We start from the raw sequence: 16,619 nt of genomic DNA on the forward strand, positions 1-16,619 counted from the left end.
GTCGACAGATTCAGTATTCCTCCAAATGAATTAAAACAGAGTCAATGGCAAAACTCAATCACACTATCGAAACACTGGCAATAGTTAAATGTTAAATAAGACCAAAGATAATTTTTCCCTAACAATGGCACATGACATTCGAGAAGGGACAAAAGATGTTATTTCAAACATGAACCTGCAACATATCTGAATGTCTCAACAGAAATTGAGACTCATCAAGACCAGGCAACATTTTTCCAGTCTTCAACTGTCCAATTTTGGTGAGCTTGTGCAAATTGTAACCTCTCTTTTTCCTATTTGTAGTGGAGATGAGTGGTACCCGGTGGGGTCTTCTGTTGTTGTAGCCCATCCACCTCAAGGTTGTGCGTGTTGTGGCTTCACAAATGCTTTGCTGCATACCTTGATTGTAGCGAGTGGTTATTTCAGTCAAAGTTGCTCTTCTATCAGCTTGAATCAGTCGGCCCATTCTCCTCTGACCTCTAGCATCAACAAGGCATCTTTCGCCCACAGGACTGCACATACTGGATGTTTTTCCCTTTTCACACCATTCTTCTAAACCCTAGAAATGGGGTCGTGCGTGAAAATCCCAGTAACTGAGCAGATTGTGAAATACTCAGACTGGACCGTCTGGCACCAACAACCATGCCACACTCAATTGCTTAAGTCACCTTTCTTTCCCATTCTGACATTCAGTTTGGAGTTTAGGAGATTGTCTTGACCAGGACCACACCCCTAAATGCATTGAAGCAATTGCCATGTGATTGGCTGATTAGATAATTGCATTAATGAGAAATTGAACAGGTGTTCCTAATAATCCTTTAGATGAGTGTATAATATGCTACAAAAATAACTGACTACACCTATCAGAGACTGATGTGTCATGTCAAGACCTGCAATGAGCTCACCTTGCTGTTGGCTTTGAAATCAGTCTTCTCAAACTCAGCTACTTGGTCCAGTAATTCTCTAATAGGATAAGAGAGAAAAAAAAAAACGGAAATAAGAGAAATGTAAGGATTCGTTGTGAATTTTGCACAACAGATGATTATATATCATTTGATTACAAATAACCTAACATCATTGACATCACCGAAGTAGTCAATATAACTATTCACTATCCACTCCAGTTAAAAATGTATGAAGTTATGAATACTTTTGAACATTGTGTAGCACCTGCAGCTCTACATGTCCTCCAAAATGACCTCAACATGAGAAAATTTTAATTTATTAACCAGGTCCTCAATCATTTATTACAAATGGAGTGTTTAATTTTATTTTTAACCAGGTCCTTGATAATTTGTAACACCTGCAGCACTACATGTTATTTTTAACCAGGTCCTTGATAATTTTTATACAAACAGTCAGGAAAACAGATTGGTTCAGAAGTAGAGAACGTTTGAAATCGAACAGAAGTTCAGATGAGAATGAAGGAAAAAACACGTTTCTGATTCAATATGAAAACAGTAGAAAATCCAACGTCTGGAACAGAAGCAACATTAACCACTCTGGATTCAAACCCCAACCTTAGAGGGTTCAGAACCAGCATCTTAGCTAAGTGTGCCACTCAGTCGATGTACATTTGACAGGCTGCAGAGGAGAGGTTAAGGTGTGAGAATGATCTCACAAAAGCATGACTTAGCATATTATTCAGATTAGCATGCTAAGCTAACTTAATGCTAAGTAGTTTACGGTTAACCTGACTCTTAAGAGACACATTAGAACAAATGTCAACTGGTTAGCATGCTAACCAATTAGCATGCTAAGCTAACTAGCATAAATCAACAAGTACAGGCACGGTCAACTTCCGAGAAGTATTTCTCAGGAATGGTAGTGAATATCAAAAATCTGTTCAGTCATTTCTGTGCGGCTCGGTCCAAAGATCAAAAAAATTTCTAGGAGGAGTAGCAAAAAAACAGTATTTCTTTTAATTCAATATGGCTGACAGACACCCTGTTGGAAAATGACAAATGAGACATAATCAGATTCGGCATAACCCAGGGAATGAAATGACATCAATATAACTCAATTTGGACAACATTTTTGCAACGTTTTGCAAGAATCGTTTATATCTGTGGAACACTAGGTGGCGCTGTCTTCAAGCTTCCACAGACACCAAGATCATAATTTTCTGACTAATTGTTCAAAAGTTAGAAGCAAAAGTGTAACTTTTTTGGTATCTCATGGCCCATAGGTGGCGCTGTTCCCAACTTTGGCATGGGTCCTCAGATTATGGTGTTGATGAAGCGTACCAAGTTTTGTGCCAATTGATCAAAGTATGGCTGAGATACAGCCTCTGAACCAATTGCGGGTTCGACCCTTGTTAACTTCACAGCGTCATAACTTTTTTTTTTTCACTTGTAAGGGTCGAAAAATTCTGTTCCGTCATTTCTATGCATCTCGGTCCAAAGATAATGCATAGAACTATTTCTATGCATCTCGGTCCAAAGAAGAAAAACTGAATACTTTACTTTTTAAAATGCCGCTACTGTATTGGGTGGAGTCTTAAATGTAAGCTATTGACTGTTTTTTTAGCTCAGAATTAAACTACTGACTTTTTAGTGGGCAGTAGGGAGGAATAAAAAATAATGGGGGAAAAGTGTAAGCCTGTTCTAAATGCAGAAAAAAAGTTTATACATATCTCAATGCTACAGAAAAGACACATCAATGACAAAGACAGATGCACCTGCTAGGATTCTCAGTTGTAGGTGGAGTCAAAGAAGGGACAGAGATTAAGAGCCTCTAAAAAACACATACATGTCAGTTACACTGTTCTAAAAGGAAAAATAAAGCCCCTGCTTCTCCTTGTGAAAACAGTTTGTGATGGGCAAACATTTAGCTGTGTGCACAGTCTGTGAAGATTGTGGACCGGTGTACACATAGGACGTGCAAATATGGGTGTTTTCCCTTTGTGTGAGGCCCATCCCTGAGGTATCAAGGAGGGAGGATCGTACAAAAACACCTACAGCTGTTTACATATTTAAAAGAGATAAAACACACTCAAACATGAACACAAGCAACATATTACAGAACACAGCTTGTACATGTGTAAATGCTACTTCTCTCAGACCTGTCTGTAATTTTTACTGTAGTCCATTTGACTTTTTACAAGTCTTCTAAAGTTATATGCTTTATGACTTTGTGTGAGGATAAAAGTGAAGGAGGAAAATAACATGGTTTTTTTCAATCAAGATGAAGGTATGTTGACAGACTTTCATGTTTATGTGAACTGTCCCTTTAAGCAGTGGTTCTCAACCTTTTTGACTTTGCTTAGGCACACTAATGGAATTAGACTGGTCTCAATAATAATTCACACAAAAGATAAGAAACATGCACACAAATGCACCGCTAAGTTCAAATAAAACCTAATTCACATGCACAAAAAAGCAATTTTCGTGCACAATTATATCACCAGTTCTCCTGCTGATCCAGTTCTGATAGTTAATGGTAAACAAACTTGGCTTGCTGTCCTCAATGGAGGCTCGAACCCAAGGCTCGGCTTGAGCTCCAAGTTCAACCACCCATTGTGGTACAACCTAGAAGGAGAATAACAAAAATAGAGGAGGAGATGGGGAGGTGTAGGGATGCCGGAAGAATTGTGACACTGGGACAGTGCAATGAGCGCTGCTTATATAAGCTCGTAATGATGATTGACAGGACTGAATGATTAGGCTCCTCTCGAACCTACGTTTTTGAACTTTATACAATTTTTTATACATTTATTATATAGATTAGATACCCTAGGCTGATGTTTACGTGGGATTCTTAATTCACATGCACAAAAGAAAATTATAATAATTGATTTTAGTGAAAGTGTGGATTTTAGTTGAGATAAATTATATAGATTATATATCGATATGAAAAGGATGTGGCTTTGACAGTGTATGGGTCACATTTACTGACAGATCCTGCCTCACAGTTTTGATCTCTTGAGAGAAATAAAGCATTTACTGACAGATCCTGCCTCACAGTTTTGATCTCTTGAGAGAAATAAAGCATTCTGCTAATGCTAATTCAGTCCAGTGATTAACACGAGTTATGAATACAGACATTTGTTATAGGTCAGTTTATGATGTACAGGTTTTTGTATTCAGTGACCGCATGGTAGCAACTGTTGGAATGATTTACTTAATCGGTACCCCAACAGTATGCATCCCCTTTGTTATCAGACTAGCACTAGATGTCGTAGTGAAGAAGCAGGGTACTGAAGTGCCTCTGACATCTTCTCTCATCTTCTGTCTTCTTTTTCTCTCCTCCACCTGTAACAGTCCAGTTCTTGTTCATCAGTATGCAGTTTCCAAGCTGAATCTCTTCATGAACTTCCTCCATTCCTGGGTTCATGCCACAAAAAAAAAAAAGCTACACCTTGAAGTTCAACAAGCTCCTGCTTGCCAAAAAGCCAGTCTATAGTGGCGCCTAGAACCTTACTATCCAATCAACCTAGTACGTTCTACCATCATTCCACCATTTATGCCTATAAAATCCAGTCAATTTAGTTATTTAGCCATGTAATAATTATTTAGCTTGCTATTCTCCTTTTTATTTGTATTACTAAATGGTTTGTTTCTTGCATTAAATTTGCTATGAAACAGAAATATCACCAAATCTTCTCTTCCATATTTTGTGATGGATATCCAATTGTTAATGGATTATCGGAAAAGAAAAATGAAGACTGCAAGCTTGCATTGGGTGGGGGTTTAAGCAAACTAAATAACTGGAGAAGTCTCAGATACGTCACCAGATAGAAGTCTGTCATTTTCAATGTAAGGTCCAGTACTGAAATTTTGATTAAGCTTTATATGGTCATTAAAAAATAATATAATTAAATAACAAAAATTTTGTTATGCACAAATTAATTGTTGAACAATAACTATTTAGGATACAACCTTAGAAAACAGATATGGTGTATTGTTTATTTAATTGCCGGAATTTAAAAGTGCCCCTATTATGCCAATTTTTACGGTTCCTAATATTATTTTTGGGAGTCCCCTACAATAGGATTAACATGCATGCAAGGTCAAAAAAGGCTTTCGTTTTTTCCCTCAGGAATATGCATTTGATATCACCCGTCATTGTCCAGCGATTCTCAAACGATTCGTTCAAAGCAGTTGAAAGATTCAGGTCTCTCATAAAATGCCTCTCTTTCCCCGTGATCCTGCTTCTGCTTATGACTTGGTCAGCTTGGCCTAATCTGTTGTGATTGGTTACGGCATACAGAGCGTGTTTTTTTGTCGGGGGGGGGGGGGTGAAACGATACGGCCTATTTCAATAGTTCTGTATTTTTGAACGCACTAATAGAAAATAGAAACATCTATTATGTATATGTGACGAGTGGGGTGGGGCTCGAGTCCCACGGAGGAGATTGGGAGGATACAAAAGAGGAAGCGGACGACAGTGAAGGAACGAGAGAGGACCAGGCCTGGGTTTGATTTTGTGTTGGGTTTTTTTATTTGTGCGCGGCAGTCTCCCGTGAGGGGGCTGTCGCGCTATTTTGTGTTAATTTTCGTAAATTAAAAGTTGATTTGAATGTTCGCCGGTTCCCGCCTCCTTCTTCGCTTGATTATGAAGGTGTTATTGTTTTTTTTCTACCCAAAAACTTTGGTGCCGAAACCCGGGAAGGAAGGGTAGGGAACGCGCTGGCCGAAGATCCCTTGGCAGCTGGGTGTGGAATCCGCGGTGCCATGGAGCAGGGCGTGAGCAGTCAGGCGGCAGTGGGACGCTTGAGGCGGTGGGCTGGAGTGAGTTGCCGGGGGCATGGACGGACCTCGCTGCCGGCGGCCCGCGATGTGTGGAGGGTCGGCTGCCGTCCCGTGAGGAGCGGAGGAGTCGGCGCCGTTCGCCAGGGGGCCAGAGCCTGCTGCCATTCCTGTGGAATGAGGGAGGAGCAGGGAACGGCGGGGCACTCCTGCCGTCTGCCCAAAACGGGAAGGAGTCCGTCGCCGTCCACTGGGCGGCGGAGGAGTGTCGTGTCGTCCACCGAGGGCCATCCAGTGCCGCAGGCCAGGCACCGCGCAAGGAGTTCACACAGCTTGGTGGAAGGGTTCCGAGCGGCAGCGTGGTCCTGGGAACCGCAATTTTTTTTTTTTCTTTCTCCTCTCTCCCCTCTCTCGTCTCTGTCGGCTCCTCATACCTTCTAATCTCCTTTTCTCTCGCCTCGTCTGATCCTTACCCCCAGATTCCCGCCAGTCACCGTGAGCGGTCCCCCCTCCGGAGGGAGGAAAGGGGGGGAAGTAGAGCGGCAGTCTCGGAAAGTACCCCCCGCCTTGCGAGGGGCGGGGCTATGGGGGTATGTGACGAGTGGGGCGGAGGCCGAGAGCCGTGGGAACGGAGCGAGGCCGGTTGAGTGATTTGGGAAATGAGCGACCACCTGCGCCACTCACCGGTCTCGAGTCCCACGGAGGAGATTGGGAGGATACAAAAAGAGGAGCGACGACAGTGAAGGACGAGAGAGGACCAGGGGCCTGGGGTTTTTATTTTGTGTTTGAGTTTTTATTTGTGCCGCAGCAGTCGCCCGTGAGGGGCTGTCGCGCTATTTTGTGTTTATTTTGTAATTAAAGTTTGATTTGAATGTTCGCCGGTTCCCGCCTCCTTCTTCCCGTGATTATGGAGTTTTTATTGTTACACTATCATACTTACAGGTTGTGATTCAGTGAACCAGCTGGTTCCAAATAAAGAGGATTACCGAGTCCCTCTTCAACAGCAAAGCTTTTTGTGAAATCAACGTTGAACTCCCCGAGATTAGATAAGCAGTTTATCAGTAAGTATGGACGTGTTTGTGGGTGGGGTTCCAGTTGTGTCGCAACCAGCCAATGAAGGCGTTGCATTATTATGCAAATGTGTGTTTATACCCCTTGACGTGTAGCCGTAACGTAAGTGGTATTCGGAATTACTCACGAATCTTTTTCAGCTGTTCAGAGCTGATCTCTTTATTTGGGGAGACAATAACTTTATTTATCGTGCGCTTTCAGCTTTACAAGCTTTGCAGATGGGTTACATTCACATACACAACTACTTAACACACTGCAGGAAAGGCAAAATGTTGAAAATGGCATAATAGGGGCACTTTAAAGCATTTGAAGTTTTCATGGTTCCTTGAGTGTAAACATATAAACCCCTTTTAAACTCCTTACCATTTTACCTCTTTCCTCTTCTCACCACCTGTTTTCCAGCTCAGAAATGTCTGTTTGCAATCTTAGGTAGAATTTTTCTGCCTGGGAAAAGAGTTGTCGCAGGAGCAGCACATTAGTGTGAGCTGTGTTTATGAGTTCCATCTCCACTTCTCCATGCACCAGAAAACCGCAGCCCGTACCAGCATGGTCCAGATACCTTCATCCACTGTATATGTTCTCTCCATGAGCCTTTAATATGGATGTAGAGAGGGAAAGAAAAGTTTAGAAAGGAACATTTGAAAACAGTAAGCTAAAAGAGAGTTACTGACTATACCAGGGGTTAAAGCAAAAAAAAACTAAAAATCCTGAGCCTGAACTTTTTTTCCAGGGGCGGGCGCGGGCGGGGCGGGGCGTGGGCAGGGGCAGGGCGTTCATTTCATTTCAAAGTAATACGTATGGCAAAAGGTTATTGCTTCTCCTTATTCAAAGGTTTTTTGTTTTCTTTTTTCTTTTCTTTTTTTTTTTTTTCATGAATATATGGTTGACCTAAGAATGAAAGCTCTATCATACACCTGGAAAATTATGAGCTATATCACACGCTTATCCCCACATTAGGGGTGTGACAAATACAGAGAGATGAGACAAAATACAGGGTACTTGGTTCACTAGAACAAGACAATATTTTAGTACTATTTTTTAAGAAATTTTCAATCACAAAATAGTTGGCTTTTAATTACAAAAAGTAAAACAATACAGTTGTTTTTCTTTTTCTTAAATATTTTAAACTACTCCTAGGCTGATACTAATGATTATTTTGGTAAGCAGGGTAATGTAATGATATTTGTATCATATATATATATACTATAGAGGAGATATATATACAGTACAGTAAATTACATGATAACCAAAATATATCATTAGTTTACATATATATATTAGCGGATTGGGACGTTGCACTAAAATGAAATCGAAACCATTTCGATTCTCCCACACACACGGTTTGGCACGCGCTGGGACCGCGGTTCAACGTAAATCTGACAAAGCATCTGTAATATGAGTTGCTATAAATAACATGTAAAACAAGCAAGGGCCTAGCTAATATATGTTTCTGTTGATGGATGCAAATTATGGCTTCAGCAGCGATGAGAAAAAAAAATGTGGACAAAAACATTCACTCTTGTTCGATGCAAAGGCCGTATGCGGGAATGTTGAGCAGTCATTTAAGCTTTGCCCGTTTAAACATTTAAGAACCAGAGGACGCACGCTTGTGCGAGCAGTGAGAAGATTTATGCGTGCGCAGCTCATCCGAAGCGTGCAAACCCGCGCCTAGACACTCCGCAAATATTAAGCTATCTCTGATATTTATCTGATATTTATTGTCTGTAGATCAATCGAACAGGAGACAACAAAGAAAAACACTCACTGTGCTTGATTGAAAGGCTTTTTGTAACTTTAATAACAGAATAATCTTTAAAATTTATTCGAGTCCAATATGCACTGCTGTTTTACATTTGATTACTGTATTCAATTTTCTGGTACCTAAAAACTGATGTTAGACCTACATAAAAAACACTAACTGAAGAATCACTGTTTTATTTTTTGTATCGTTTCTCTATTGTATTTATTTGTGCTGGTGCTTGTAGTTAGATAGAATTTTTTTTATTTGTATAGTTTTTTTCCATAAACATAGGCATATAACCGAACTGTACCGAAACCGTGGCCTCTAAAACGTGAAACAAACCGAAAACAAAACAAACTGGAATGAAGAGCTGATCCATGCACCAATATATATATAGATATATATATATTATATCTAACTATATATATATATATATATGATATATATATATCTATATATATTTAAACACTAACGATGATGCATTTAATAAGTGGCTCAATAAAATAACAAACCAAGTAATTTTAAAGCTGCAAGCAGCGATGAAAGGGCCCTCGCACCAGGGCTCACCACCACCCTAGGAGATAAGTGAACGTTGGACCATTGTTTTAAAAATGGTAAAATTTGTGCCACTTTTCCTGCTGCAAAACAGGTGGCGTATGAGTATATATGAATATGGGATGTAAATTGTATTCAGGACCAGGACTTCTTACAAACTGCAAATGTTTCGGGAGATCAGATCATTGCATGTTAAGTTAGTGGTTAAACGAACATAATTTCAAGTGGCCGCTACGACGATAAAAAATATTGGCCCTAAAGATGAGTTCAGGACAGGACCCATATCAAACACATAAACTTTGGGCAGACTGGATATTGGCATGTTTAAGTTAGTTTAACACAAGTCATTTCCTTTCCCAGCAGGTGGCGGTTTTTAAATTATCACTGAAATATTGGCCTTAAGTCGTGAGGGCCCCGGGACTCTTATCAAACATGTGAAGTTAAGGGGCACGATCAGACATTTTCAATTTGAAGTTAGTTGAAAATAATGTCATTTCCTGTTGCCAGAGTTGGCGCTATAATTAATTATTGAATATGGTTTTAGCAGTGTGAAGGCCGGACTCTTATAATCGGTGTGAAGTTTGGGGCAGATTAGGCATTGTAGCATGACGTTACAACAACTTCCTGTTTCATAGTATTATGGCATCCTTTAGCAATAGTAAGTGTTGTCTAGCATGTTTGAGAATATTTTCTATTATGATTAGCACACAAATGCAGTATTTACTGTGTTGTACTGGTACATAACGTGTAAAAGCTGTCACTTCCTGTTGCAAGTAGGTGGCGGTGGCGCTATAACTAAACCAAATAGAAGCTGGTAGCTACTTCAGGCCAGGCCTCTAATCAAACTCTGTGAAACGTGTGAGGCAGACAGATTGGACAATTGTATGCACGAATTACAGTAATGTTCTGCAACACTGCATATATAGGAAGCCTGTAACACTGAAGCTAAGTGTTGCGCGCATGTTTTACATGCGTCTAGAATTTTGCCAGCCTATTAAACTGGTTGGATGTTTTATGATCTTGCAAGCAGTCCATAACAGTGTTACACATGACACTATCCGGTTAGCCAGCAGGTGGCGCTTAGACTATAATCCGAGATAGGGCATGTTGATGTGTTCAGGGAAAAGGCCTCTTGTCACATCTGTGAAGTGTGGGGCAGATCGGGACATTGCTAGCCTGAGTAGGTTACCAGCAACTTCCTGTTTCACTGGCATTAGTAGCAGGCTTTAGGACTTAGCTAAGTGCTTACTAGCGTTTAGATGTTTCTAACCATGATGCCAGTATATTAGCACTTCGTACACTTTTTAAAATGTGCTAGGAGTCCATAACAGTGTTAAACATGGCCCTTTCCTGTTTGCCAGAAGGGGGCACTATGACATAACCGAATACGGGCATGTTGAGGTGTTCAGGACAGGACTCTATCAAATTGTTCAATTGGGGCAGATTGACACTCGTAATGCCAAGACCACTTACAGCCTCCCTTCCTGTTTCACTGCATTAATAGGATGCTTTCATCATTTAGCTTAGTGTTACTAGCATGTTTAGTATGGTTCTAGCATGGTGCCCGTGATTTAGCACTTGTGATACTTTTTAATATGTGCTAGGGAGTCCATAACAGTGTTTAACATGGACATACCGTGTGCAGCAGGTGGTGTATGACTATAAGAATCGGGCATGTTGATGTGTTAGGAACAGAAAACCTACACATGTGTGATTTTGGGGCAGATCAGACATTGCTGCTGAGTTACAAAACTTCCTTGTTCCACTGCATTAGTAGCATGCTTTCGCCACTTAGCTAAGGTTTCTTACATGTTTTTAGTAGTTCTTTAAAATTGTTGACAGTGGTATTTAGCACTTCCTGAGACTTTTTAATATGTTGCCAGGGTCACTAAACAGTGGGAAACATGACACTTCCTGTTGCCAGTAAGGCTGGCGCTATGACTATAACCCGAATAAGGGCATGTTATGGTTCTGGACAGGACTTTGTCAAACGTTTGAAGTTTGGGCAGATTGATCATTGTTGCCTGAGTTACATCAATTTCCTTTTTTAAGGCATTATGTAGCATGCTTTAGCACTTAGCTACAATTGCTCCTGAAGTATAGTAGGTTTCTGATGTTGCCAGCCCTATTAAACATTGTTGATACTTTTAAATGTTCCTAGGAGTCCATTGCAGTGTGTTAACCATGTCACTTCCTGTTACAAAGCAGTGGCGCTCGTCTATAATCTGAAAGTTGGGAATCGGGTGTGTGTTCAGGGCAGAACACCTATCAAAGTATGAAGTTTGGGCAGATCGACATTGCTTGCCTGAGTTACAACAACGTCCTGTTTCATGTATCAATAGATGTTTGCATAGTTAATGTTCTTAGCATGTTGGGGAAGATTTCTAGCATGGTTAGGCACACATGGCATATTTTTTTGTTGCTAATAGTGCCTATAGTGAAAAACATGATCATTCTGTTGCCAGAGGTGGGCGCTATACGCTATAACCAACTATGAACCTTGTAGATATCTCGGCCAGGACTCTGATCAAACTGGGAGTTTGAAGGGGGGGGGGGGCCCCCAGATGGAAAAACAATGTATGCTTGAGTACAGTATAATCGATACTTTCATGTGATCTGTTATAACATCGGGCAGACAGTATGTGATTTTTGGCTAATTTTGTCAGTAAAAGAAAATATGCCTATACTCAGCACTCTCGAAGATAAGCAGTTTTCACTTCCAGTCGTTAAATGGACAAATTATATATCACTCATTAATGATCAAATACCATAATGTATGTGGTATAGACGATGGGATGTGGAAATTGAAAAAAAATGGTGGCTGGAAAATATCCTCAGTAATATCAAGGGCCTAAAATGATGACGCCATGCCATAGCATTTTAATGATTTTATTGATATCTAAAGCATTTGTGAAATATTTTTGCCGGCCATTACAGCAGTCTTCATCTGTGCGCTGAACTGTTTTACTGTTCCATCATGAGTTTGTGTAATTAAGATACCAGTCATGTCCAGGATGTCATAGGTCAGTATTAAATTGAGTTTGAATTATTATTATATATAAACCTATGCAATAAATAATATATATTGCAGAGTTACATGAGATATTAGGGGTGTATTGATTTTCACGATATGGATCGATCGATGCATCTGATAGCACACGTACATTTAGATATTTGTTATATAAATAGGCAAGTTGATGTGGCAATCTCTACCTTTCAAATAATGTCCGTCAAACGGGGTGATCTTGTTCAAACTCAACGATTAGGACTCGGTATAAGGCACAGGGTCATGAGCCATAGGGACGCTAGGGGGGGGGGAAATTGTTCGCGGAACATCGAGCGGGCTGGTAGTGAGAAGGTTTGCACCGCACACATTGAAGCTAGGCCAAGCACACGGACAGCCGAACGCGCGAATTAATTAAACTGAGGCTATCTTCAGCTTTTGTGCAGGGATTAGTATATCCATAATACATTAAATGCGCGTTTTTGGGGAATATCCTAGTAAACCAGCGGTTAGGCATATGGTCTTAACGTAAAGTTCGACAAGAAAAGGCATGTGATATTAAACCCGTGATGGGTTCTTAAAGTGAAAGCAAACTAATAATAATCGAATGCTGTCAAGAAAAATACAAGATGGTCACTGCTTCTGACTACATACCCTTTGAACATCAAAATATTAATATTATTTAGGTTAAACAGGAGATATGCAGTTATTTACATTTGATTTTTTCTGATTTTTGGGAAAAAAAAACACCTAAATAACCTTTGTTAACATCAAAAAAGATTAATCTATATTTAGGTTTAAAACAGGGAAGCTAGCAGTCTATGATTTGAAAAAAAAAAAAAAAAAAAAAAACCATTAGGCAAACAACATAAACGATATCAATTTAAAATACTGATTTTTTTTTTTTCTGGTGATTAAAGAGATGTTTAAGTCATTCTCTCTCTCTCTCTCTCTCTCGCTCTCTCTCTCTCTCTCTCTCTCTCTACTCTCTTTCGCTGTCACGAGCCCCTCCCCATCAATACTACTCTCAACACACACACATTCTTCAAAGGGCAATGGCAGAGTCATCAGAGTGACTCCTCCTCCAGCCCCTCCTTTTTCTCACACAGAGAGAAAGGGTGGCCTCAGAGTGAGATCAGATGGATGGACAGTTTTTAATTTCCTGTATCTATAGCATGTTAAAGTCGTGAAACTAGCATATTTGCTCAGAATGAAGATCTCTCTATATATAAAAATTTGGAGGATGGAAGCTGCACCTTTAAGAAATAATAAGACCCATTATGTTTACTTTTTTACTGTTATTTCAATAAATCACTACGCAAAAAAACCGTTTTTTTCAAGCTATCCAAAATCCAATCGCAATTTAAATTTCCTCAAAGTTTTGGCATCATGTAGACAAAGTTGGTGTGTTACGTAATTCTCCTATGAGCAGTATGCCATTAATTCACAAGCTATATTTTTCCAAAAATCATATTAAATCAATATAATCGATTCTGTTCATAGTAGGCTGACTGTGAATTAGACGTTGGTACGGTTGATAAGAACAATTATGTACCGAGTTTGGTGTCTGTAGCTAAAACTAACCCCCTCACTTTGACAAAAAGGTGGCGTATAGAGTGGTCCTCACGCCCTTGCCTGAGCTGTTGCCATTTGTTAGCTATCATTTAATTGATATGTGTTCTGAGTTTAGTAATTCTGAGCATGGTATCTGCCTCAAAAAACCAGAACAGAATAGTCAAGTTTGACATGTTGCCATGGCAACACTATGTTAGATATCAATAGTCCCCACAACAGTTACATCGGCCGTGTTTGTCATTATTTGAGAAAGTTGAAGCAAATTCGATGTTAAACTAAGATGCTGCATTCAAAGCATTTAAAATGAAACACTTCTGCTGCCAGGTGGTGGGCTGTAACTTTGACGCCTAATAGTCACATCTATGCAGACGGCATTCAGACATCAAACAATCCAATGAAAGTTTGATGCAACTAGGTAATGTATGTGACTGTTATATGACATTTCCGTTTTCATTTCTCGCCCAAATTTCAATCGCCTCGCCACGACAAAAAACCGTCGAGATATCATAAAGGATTTATCTTCGCAATGTAGCATCCCACAATGTATGAGATCATGTTCACCGAGTTTGGGGCAAAACGGGTGGAGTTCCTAAGAGGAGTATATCAAATTAGAGCATGTGTTTCTCACAAAAACCATAAATAGCAACTTCCTGGTGGGGCGGAGATTATGACTGCAGTGCGGAAGAAAGTGGTTTGGTTGATGAGATCTCATGTGTCCGAGTTTCATATGGAGACGTGAAAAGTATGCATGATATATGCCCTATTCCAGGGGGCGCTGGTAGAGCCACTTTGCCACGCCCGTGTATAAGTCTCTGCCCGGCCCTAATGGCCGCAGATTCCCCAGGTGTGTGCAATTTTCCGACTTTAAGCATGTGACGGCCCCAAAAAGGCCCTCTTGAACCCTTGAAAAAAATTAGGAGGACTAAAGAAAGAAAAAAAAAAATCCTAAGGAAAACAATAGGCTCTTCGCCCTCCAGCTTGAGCCCTAATAATAACTAAGGAAAAAAAATAGGGCTCTTCGCCCTCCCGGCTTGAGACTAAAATAATAATAATAACAAAGCAGATCAAGAGGGTCCTCACACCAGCGGTGCAGGGCCCTAATAAAACGGAGCAATTCCAAGGAGGGTCCCGCACTGCAGTGCTAGGGGCCCTATTACGTTCTTCTGTATAATCACATGGCACAAGGATACGCTGTTTTATTTCAAATCAAAGCAAAATACACATAGAAATAGTGCATCCTTGTGGCTGCGGCTGACATCGAAGAGCATCACAGATATGGTTGATGGAGAGACACAGAGGAGACTGATGACAAAGGATGATTTATTGTCCATTATTTGTTTTCTTCGCTTACAAAAAGAGTTTCACCGGTCACTTCATAGAACCCAGATTGCACGTCTGATGGCAATAGAGTATTCTGATGAACGATTTCCATACTTGTATGGGACCTGGCAGGATATGGGACAGTCTTCAAGCCTCCAGGTTTTCATCCAAAATCTTAAAATGTGTTCGAAGACGAACTTAGCGTTTAGGGTTTGGACCGACATGGGTAAGTGATAATGACAAATTTTCATTGTTGGGTGGAGTATCCCTTAAGTACATATTATTATAACAAGTACCTTGCAGAAGAGCCACCAAACGCCTGGTGACGTTTCACTGTACAGCTGATTAAAATTAAACAATGTTTAAATATTGGCAACATGCAACTAGAAATTTAATTTGGAAATCATGATGACAATAAAATGGCATGGTTGAAAACAGGGTTGATGGATTGTCCTGTGTTGGGCAAAGGTTTATAACTAATTTACGTTACAAATCTAGTAAGATAACGCACAGTTTTCCAGCGAACGGTAGCACTTTAAATTAACAGCATATGAGAGGAAGTGTTTTTAGCCCCTTTCAACAGACAGTTTTAATGGTTAAATTACTGGTAAGTTTACAATAAGAGATTCAGTGTGAACAAGGACTTTCAACAAATACGCTACATTTTCTGGCGATCATATCGTTCTTATGAAGATGGACATATTACGCTGCTTTTTATTAGTTTTCCTATATAATTTGCTTTAGATGGACAGCTTTATATTGGGTCTTCGCCGCATTTGCAAAGTGTCTTGCTTACTCCATTCATAGGGTTGTGACTTTGCAATTGGATACTGTTATGAGTAGCTCATATTTATAAGAGAAAAATTAATTCTGAGGGGCAGTAAGGTCGTTGGTTGAGGAGTGAAAGCTGTGATGCTTACATACCATGTAGGCGAACTAATAGACTCCAAAGTGCTTGGCGATATCAACAAGTTTTTTTTAAATTTAAGATTTTTTTTTTTGTTTTTCGCAGCCCAAACGCTGACACCTTAGGATCCGACACGGTGTCGGGAACTTTAAGCCCTGTAATACATAAGTGACATAGAATGTGTGCAGTCCCTCACCTACTGTCTTTCAGGTCTTGGAAGCAGGAGTCAATCGTCTTTAGTCTCAGTGCCCGTTTAGAGCGGGCAAAGTGCATGTAGTTTATCACCTCATTCTGATGATGCTCATTAAACCCAAAATCAGCCTGTAGGTAAAGGCAAAGAATATACATTGTAATGGCAATCTGGGTTTAAAGCAAATATATATATTATATGATAATATTATATATAGATATTATATATCTATATATATATAATTAGATATCTTACCACTACAGAGACAACGCGCCTCCCTCTGGCTAATGACACCTTAACGCCATCTACTGTTACCGAGAAACGGTAAGATTTTAATTGTATGTCACACTACGTTTGAAGCTGACTTTCAAGTCTGGTTTCAAGATGTTAAACCAAAAGTATAATGATACACGTTAAATATATCAAACACTCAAATGGCAGATGAGTGATAGGAATTATGTGAATTTTCCCAATTCATGCAGTCATTTAAGTACGAAAATTAGTTGGTATATTATATGGTTATAGGTTTATAGTTATTTATCGATTATATTATTATTAGTTATGAG

The 16,619-nt window shown here is 39.9% G+C and overlaps 1 pseudogene; it reads right to left on the reverse strand.

Moving 5' to 3' along the window:
• Nucleotides 1-721: 721 nt before the first annotated feature.
• On the reverse strand, nucleotides 722-16,179 carry LOC122136131 (annotated as a pseudogene).
• Nucleotides 16,180-16,619: the final 440 nt, after the last annotated feature.

This window comes from Cyprinus carpio, chromosome B2, assembly GCF_018340385.1.
Source record: "Cyprinus carpio isolate SPL01 chromosome B2, ASM1834038v1, whole genome shotgun sequence".
Taxonomy (NCBI): domain Eukaryota; kingdom Metazoa; phylum Chordata; class Actinopteri; order Cypriniformes; family Cyprinidae; genus Cyprinus; species Cyprinus carpio.